The 7,304-nt window shown below is 37.8% G+C and overlaps 1 long non-coding RNA gene across 3 annotated transcripts in view; it reads right to left on the reverse strand.

The window, feature by feature from the left end:
* Positions 1-2,197: 2,197 nt before the first annotated feature.
* The window catches only part of LOC104853493, an 11,187-nt gene continuing 6,080 nt past the window's right edge, over positions 2,198-7,304 (reverse strand). The window contains exons 2-4 of one of the 3 annotated variants that reach the window (XR_777805.2): positions 5,866-5,957; positions 3,972-4,121; positions 2,198-2,485 (exon numbers count right to left, since the gene is read on the reverse strand). This is a non-coding gene — a long non-coding RNA (uncharacterized LOC104853493). Of the gene's footprint in view, positions 2,486-3,971; positions 4,122-5,865; positions 5,965-7,304 lie in introns of all 3 variants that reach the window. The other 2 variants (XR_777803.2, XR_777802.1) reach the window with 2 other exon arrangements.

Here is a 7,304-nt window from a genome sequence, read left to right on the forward strand (position 1 = left end):
GAGCTTTCTTAATGTTCTCTTTTGCTTTCTGTTATCCAAGCCCTGTTTACCCAATTCTTTATATTGAATACTTTATTCAAATAACTATTGGGCCCTGTTACTTGTTATTAACTGAATCCTGACTGGTAATGTCATCAAAAGCCTTCATGTTGCTAAATTCAGTGAGTATCATTTCTTAATCCTTATATTATGGCATTTCTGTGTAGCATTGTCCTTTTCTGTTCATCTTTCTGGGACTCATGGCACCATTTTTCTTGATTTTTCTTTTTACTCTTACACTATCCCAGCTCATTCTCTCCAGTAATGATCTCTTGATCTAGCCACCCCTTCAATCTAAGTTTTCTCTAGGGTACATTCTTGGTTCTTCTTTACTCTCACCTTTTTCTGCTTAGACCATTCAGAGCATAGATTTAACTGCTTGCTGAAAATTCCAGCTTTCTAACACTTTCCAGATGGGTCTCCATACATGCTTATTACATTGGAGTGAGAAAGTTGCATTCCTTTGTGAGCCACAGATTTGATATATCTACCTGAATGTTATCCATACTCTCCACTTTCAATATTTCCCAAATAAATCTTATCATCTCCTCCTGTGTTCACCATCTGCCTCATTACCCAACACCAAGCAGCAAGATTCATTTGGATATCACCCTGTGCCCCACCTTATGCCTCTTCTTATTTTTATCTTTTTTGAGGCCATAGCTTCTCTCTCTGTACTTTCCTATAGTTCAGATCATGAGAAACAAAATTTCTAAAGTGTGATCAAAATGTATAGTGAATGTTTAGGTGAAATGTTTTTATACAGTAAATGACACATTGCCATTAACTTCCCTCCCAAATATCTACCCCCCTCACTTTCAACACATTTACCCCAATATTCTTGTCACATTCTGAAGCAGTTCTGAAATTCTCTTTTGTGAGAGTCTTTATGAGGTGTTATAAAAATTCAGTGACTGCTGCTGCTGAGTACCCTTAAATGGCAAGGCAGGCTCAGAAAAATACTACAGTGTGTCCTTATTTACCTTACTCACCAGATTTGGCACCTTGTGACTTCTGGCTCTTCCCCAAAGTCAAAATGACTACTAAAGGTAAATGCTTTGAATGGATTCAGGACATCAAGGCAGCCACAACAGCACAACTTTTGATCACACCTTGTACAAACCACTTAGCTGTGTTCCAGTAGCTATGTTAAGGTCTTCACACAACATGACTCATTTAATCTTCCATAATAGTCAGTAGGTCCAAATCTCTCATGGAAGCACATGACCTGCCCAGTTACACACGTAATAATTGGCAGAGCTCGGATTTGGATCTTGGAAGCCAGCCTATAAATGGCTCTCTTTGACAGCTTCTTGAGCTGATACCAGCTTATCCAAATCAATTTAAAAATTTCTTACAGATATCTCTCTTCTTATCATCTCCAGCATTGTGCCTGGTATACGTTAGGTACCTTAAATGTTTATTATCATCATCATTTTACAGGCTGTTCTTCTAACCTAGTACAATTAGCTTGAGTGTGTTCTCAGGACACAGCCTAGTTAAAAAATTTTTTTCTTCCCATGACACATTGAGCCTGGGCAAATCCCTCTTTATCTGCATGCATGCTGCTTTCACCTATGAACAGACCACAATACAAAAAACTGTATTGTTGTCTCCCTGATTAAAGCCTTTACTGACTCTGAGAATAGTGTTTTGGGTTCTAGACTCTTCAGAGCTGGCCTTATTGACCTCTCTAGTGTTACTTCTGAAGATTTTCCTCTCTCTACACCTTTGTACTCTACAGGAAACCACTTACAGTTTCTGAAACACTGGGAGCTTTCTCAGAACTTTACATCTTTCTTTTTTTTTTTCCTTTTTATTGAGTTTATTGGTACATTCTAGGTATGCAATACAGTTACATTCATTACTGGGGTCTTGTACCTTTACATGACAGGTCTTAGTTCTCATTTTTTTCCCCTCGTCCCTGCCCTCCCTTCACCCCCTCCTCTCCTCCCTATTTACAAACACTTTATTTCCATTTTTTCATTTTCTCATATTTTTTTCTTTTCCCTTATTCCCTTTCCCCTACCCTTCCCACTTTCCCTACACCTTTATCCCTTTTCTTCCAATTTCACATTGTTAATTATCCCATTAGGATCTTGTGTACTATTATAGTTTTTCACACCAGAGAAACTATTTGGTATTTACACATGGGTGACTTATTTATTTCACTTAAGAGTATATCCTCAATATGCATCCATTTGAGAACTTTACATCTTTCCACTTGAGGCTGTTTTCTCTGGAAGGACCACCCTCCTCTGGCTTCTTGGCCAACTCCTTTATTTCCTTCCAGCCTCATCTTAGGTATTGCCCCCCTCCCTCTGTGGAGCTCTTCTCAAATCCTTCCTTCTTCTCTCTGTCAGAAGTAGCCTTCTTCTCTATATCCACACACAGAATGATCACCATAAATGTTATTTTTATCATATCTTCTATGAGCAGTGAATGCCTGAAGGGTAGAAGGATTTTTACTTCTAGCATCTAGTACACAGGAGGGGCCATAGTAGAAGCTCAGTAACTGTTTTGAAGATGAGTAAGAATTTTTTTTTAGCATGTTGTGTTCTGCTAGAGCTCAGAGACGAGAGCTTGAATCTGGGTCTTCCTCTGGGCATGGGTCTATCAGCTGAGGGATTTATCTCTGTGACACCCACAGAAACAGAAGTCATCTATATCAGGTAGGATTTGATAGGGTAATTTTGGCTGCCTGGAAGTCCGTAGGATCATATAACAAACTTCAGCAAAACAGTGTGTCCTGCCCTTGGCCTTGAAAATATTCTGAAATAGTGGAGAGCAGTTCTCATAGCAAAGGCAGAATACTAATTAGCTCCCTATGTCTTGTTTTATGTTGTAAGAAAAAAGAATCATGTAAATGTTGTATAATTGTCTTTATTATGTGAGCTGGTTCATTCCTTACTTTATTATGCACAGAATTTGCAAGTTGCTTTCTGCTTTCCTCCCATTTCAAACAACTGATTGCAAATTTCAGCAAAGTTGACTACGTTAGACGTTTTCTATATTGCAAATATTAATTTAGAAACTGATGTGAGGCATAAATATCAATATATAATATCTAGCATAGAATGAGAAACTGCAAATCTTTTCAAGGCCCAGAGTCTTCTTCTTCCTCTTCCTCTTCCTGGTACAGGGATCTAACTCTAGAATTTGTGCTTGTGAGGTGGGTGGGGCACCACTGAACTAAATCCCTGGCCCTGTTTATTCTTCTTATTTTTGGCTCTTAGTCTAGTCTTTTGCCCCCAAAGGACACTCAGTGTTGGAGAGAGTTGATGTGGTTTCATGGGCTCTGATGCTGTTTTGTGGATGTGAATGAGACATAGGTAGGCAGTAGGGCCCATTTTTTAAAAAAATGTCTAAGATAACCTTTATTTATTTATGTATTTATTTATTATTGGTACCAGGGATTGAACTGAGGTCCTTGTGCATGCAAGGCAGGTGGTGGAACCACTGAGCTAAATCCCTGGCCCAGGGGTGCAACCCAATTTTGAGCCATCCCCTTCTTGGTACTCCTAACCCTATTTTGACTCATCTCTGTACTCTCACCCTGCACAAGAGTCAGCTTGTGTGCTCAGAAATGGATGTCCCAGTAGTACCACTCTCCAAGGTCAGGAGCTGCCCTACCAATTAGTAACAGAAATAGGAAGAGGGAAATGATAGCTCTTGTGGAGAAACTGAATCACCCAGTCTCAGTGGCTCAGTGAAGAGCTTTCTCTTTTGTCCTTCCTCTCCCCCAAAAAGCTCTGTGAAAAGTTCGAGGGTCCAGGAAGTTGGCTTTAAAGAAAGTACTCCAAGAGTCAAATTAATACACTTGTGCATTTTCTAAATTAAGACAAGAGGGGAGACATACTATTATAAGTGCTTGAAAAGTGTGAACTTCAAGAAGCTAAGAGAAGGCTGAAGTAGTACAGAAAAAACTGTACCTCAGAGTATCTGGTGGAACAGGGATGAACATGAAGTTATGCGGGAAGACGCCTGGTAGCCTGGGCCTGTACTCCTGGGAAAACATGAAGACAGCTGTACCTGTGCTGTTTCCATCTCCTTGGAGCTGAAGAAAGAGTATCCCTCAGAGACTGATTCAGGGAGAAAGATGAATAAAAAGGGAGTTTTAGAATTTATAATGAATAATTTTTATTACCTTAACCTTAGAGCAGAGACTAAGAGTAGGTTGACAGTAAGGTTGTCCCACAGCAATTAAACTGTGAATTAAAAAAAAAATTTCCAGCCAGATTGATCCATATCAAATTTAGGAGAATCTGATGCATCTTTTGTAGTCTTGTGGGACAACAGAAGCTCCTACTGGGAAAGGATGGCTTTCTTAATCTTAGAACAAAAAAGGTGTATATATATTCTTGCATTTTATTTCCAATTGCAATATATTACCAACTAGCACTTCATCACCAAGCATTTTAATTGTAGTTTTTAATGCCTCCTTAAGATGCAAAAATTCCTTTTGAGTGCAATGATTTCATTTAGATCAATAAATGATCAGGCTGAAAAGAAATTTTTCAAAGAAAATTTTCAAAGAAATGCTGTCATTCACAAATGAGCAGACATCTGCTATGTGAAGGAATATTAGTCAAATGAATAATTCCTAAGTTATAATGACACTATTCCCAAGTCAAAATATTTTCTTGTTTGAATAGAAGGAACCTGAAACCTTTGTATGAGGGATAGAAGGAACCTAAAATGCTTATTGTGCACATGAAAGAAGCCAGTCAGAAAAGGGTACTGACTACATGTGTGGGTCCACTATGTGTCATTCTAGGAAAATGCAGAAATGCAGAACTAGGGAGGAAGTAAAGGGACTAGAAGCTGTCAAGAGTTAGGAGGGTAGAAGAGAGAGTTGAAGAGATGGAATACAGGGAGAATTTTACAGCTGTGAGACAATTCTGTACAATACTATGATGGTGGATATACGATATTATGTCTTTGTCAAAATTCAGAGTATACAATACTAAGAATGAACCCTAATGTAAAGAATAGACTTAGTTAATGAAACTGTATCATCAGTGGCTCATCAATTATAGGTCAAACTGATTTAAGATGTTAATAACAGGGAAAAACTAAACATCTTGGGTGCGTAGGATGGTGTGGTGGGCAGGAAAGTATATGGAAACTGTATATTTTGCTCAGTTTTTCTGTAAACCCCAAGACACTTTTAAAATGTAAAGTGCATTGATTAAAAAGATTGTTTTAATCATCTGAATGGCTGAAAACCTGGTATTAGGAGAATAAAAATAATTGCATTTATTTTATTATTTTATTTCACTAATAAATACTTATTAGGCATATTAAGTAGTAAGCATGGTGTGCAAAGATCTGAGTCTTGGTGTTAGAGAGAATTGCTACCTTCCTTCAACAGTAGCAACCATCACTTCATTACTGGACAACAGTGACTGCTTAATGAGGGCTTGTTGTATACTAGGTCATGAATGTACCATCTCATTTAATTCTACACCCTCATAGAAACAAATGGGGAAACTTAAATTTCATATTGGTTTGACAGATAAGGAAATAAGTCTAGACAATTTAAATAAGTTGTTCTCTGCCATGCAGCTAGGAAGTCATAGAATTAGAATTATATTATAATAGTGGTTAATGACCGTGCTCAGAGGTCTGTGCATCCCTCCAGGAAAGGATTGAAAAGCTGCTTTGAAGAGTTTTGTTTTCAGTGACATCATTAAGTAAAGATATTAGAATAAAATTAATTACAAATAAGAATCAAATATGTTGTTTGTGTTAAGCAGTTTAGGCAATTCTAACAGAATACCATGTAGACTGGGGTAGCTTAAACAATAAACATTAGTTTCTCACAGTTTGGGAGGTTGAAGAGTCAAAGTTCAAGGTGCTGATGAGTCCATTGTCTGATGGAGCTACTTCCTGGTTTGCAAATGGATATTTTCTCACTGTAGTCTCACATGGGAAAGGGATAGAGGGAGACAGATAGTCTTGCCTGTCTCTTCTTATGAGAATACTAACTCTATTCAGGAGATCTCCACCTTCGTGACCTAACTACCAAATTTCAGAGTTTAGGATTCAATATAGCAATTTGAAATAGGGGAAAACACAAATATTCAGAACATAGTACTGTTCTCCCCCACCCCACCCTCATTAAGCTTATTCGTACGTTTAAAGCAAACATTATAGTTAATACAGTTACATTCATCATTGAGAGCTTGTATCTTTACGTGATATGTCTTGGTTCTTATTTTTTCGCCATACCCTGTCCTCCCTTCATCTGCATCACACTTCCAGCACTGTTTTGTTTTGTTTTGTGGTTTACTGGAGATTGAACTTGGCCCCTTGTGCTTGCAAGGCAGGCAGCGGAACCAAGGAGCCAAATCTCCAGCCCAACACTGTTCTTTTTTAAAAGCTGAATAACACTTTTTCTGTAAAAATTGAATAACAATTTTTACAGAATTAATCTATCAGGTTATACAATTATATTTCTCCATTCAAATAAAAATCCCATTATTGCAATTATTGTTGTTTCTGGGAAGACAAAAGTACATTATCACACTGCTGAACTTTACAGCTATTAAGAATTAAAGTACAAAGAAAACAAACTGAAAAATGAGATACAGCTCAAATATGTATCTATATTTAACTTTTTATGAATAAGAACATTGAACTTTACTGCTACTTGAGCCCATTAAGTCTTTTCTATTATCCTGGGAATGTTATTGTTCAGATTACTTCTAAAATTGATGCCAAAAAAAGTGACTATGGATATCAGATAGATCCTTTCTACCCAGACATAGTTTTCCCATAACCACCCTTTAAGGACTCCTTGGTTCTCACAATTATGAGGCTCTCTGTAATTGATGCAGCCTTTCTTCTAAGCAAAATACACATAGCCAATCTCCAACAAACAGGCTTGCCATGTGTAAACTGTGGTTCTGTTTTTTCTTTTTTGGATTTTTTTTAGACAAGTTCTCACTATGCAGTTCAGACTGGCCTTGAACTCATGATGATTCTCCTGCCTCAGCTTCCTGGGTGTTAGGATTATAGATGTGTATCACCAGCCCTGGCTCAAATTGTGTATTAAATCATGGATTGAAAAGAAGAGGGAGGAAAATTAAAAGCTAAGCTAAGAGGGAGGACAAACAGACATACACTTAGAAAAATAATTGTAAACTAGATGCAGTGGTACACCCCTGTAATCCTGGCACTCTGGGAGGCTGAGGCAGAGGATCACAGGTTCAAGCTCAGCTTGGGTGATTTAGCAACTTACCAAGACCTCCTCTCACATA

The sequence above is a fragment of the Fukomys damarensis genome, unplaced genomic scaffold, assembly GCF_012274545.1.
Source record: "Fukomys damarensis isolate Sample0158 unplaced genomic scaffold, DMR_v1.0_HiC HiC_scaffold_5, whole genome shotgun sequence".
Lineage (NCBI taxonomy): Eukaryota > Metazoa > Chordata > Mammalia > Rodentia > Bathyergidae > Fukomys > Fukomys damarensis.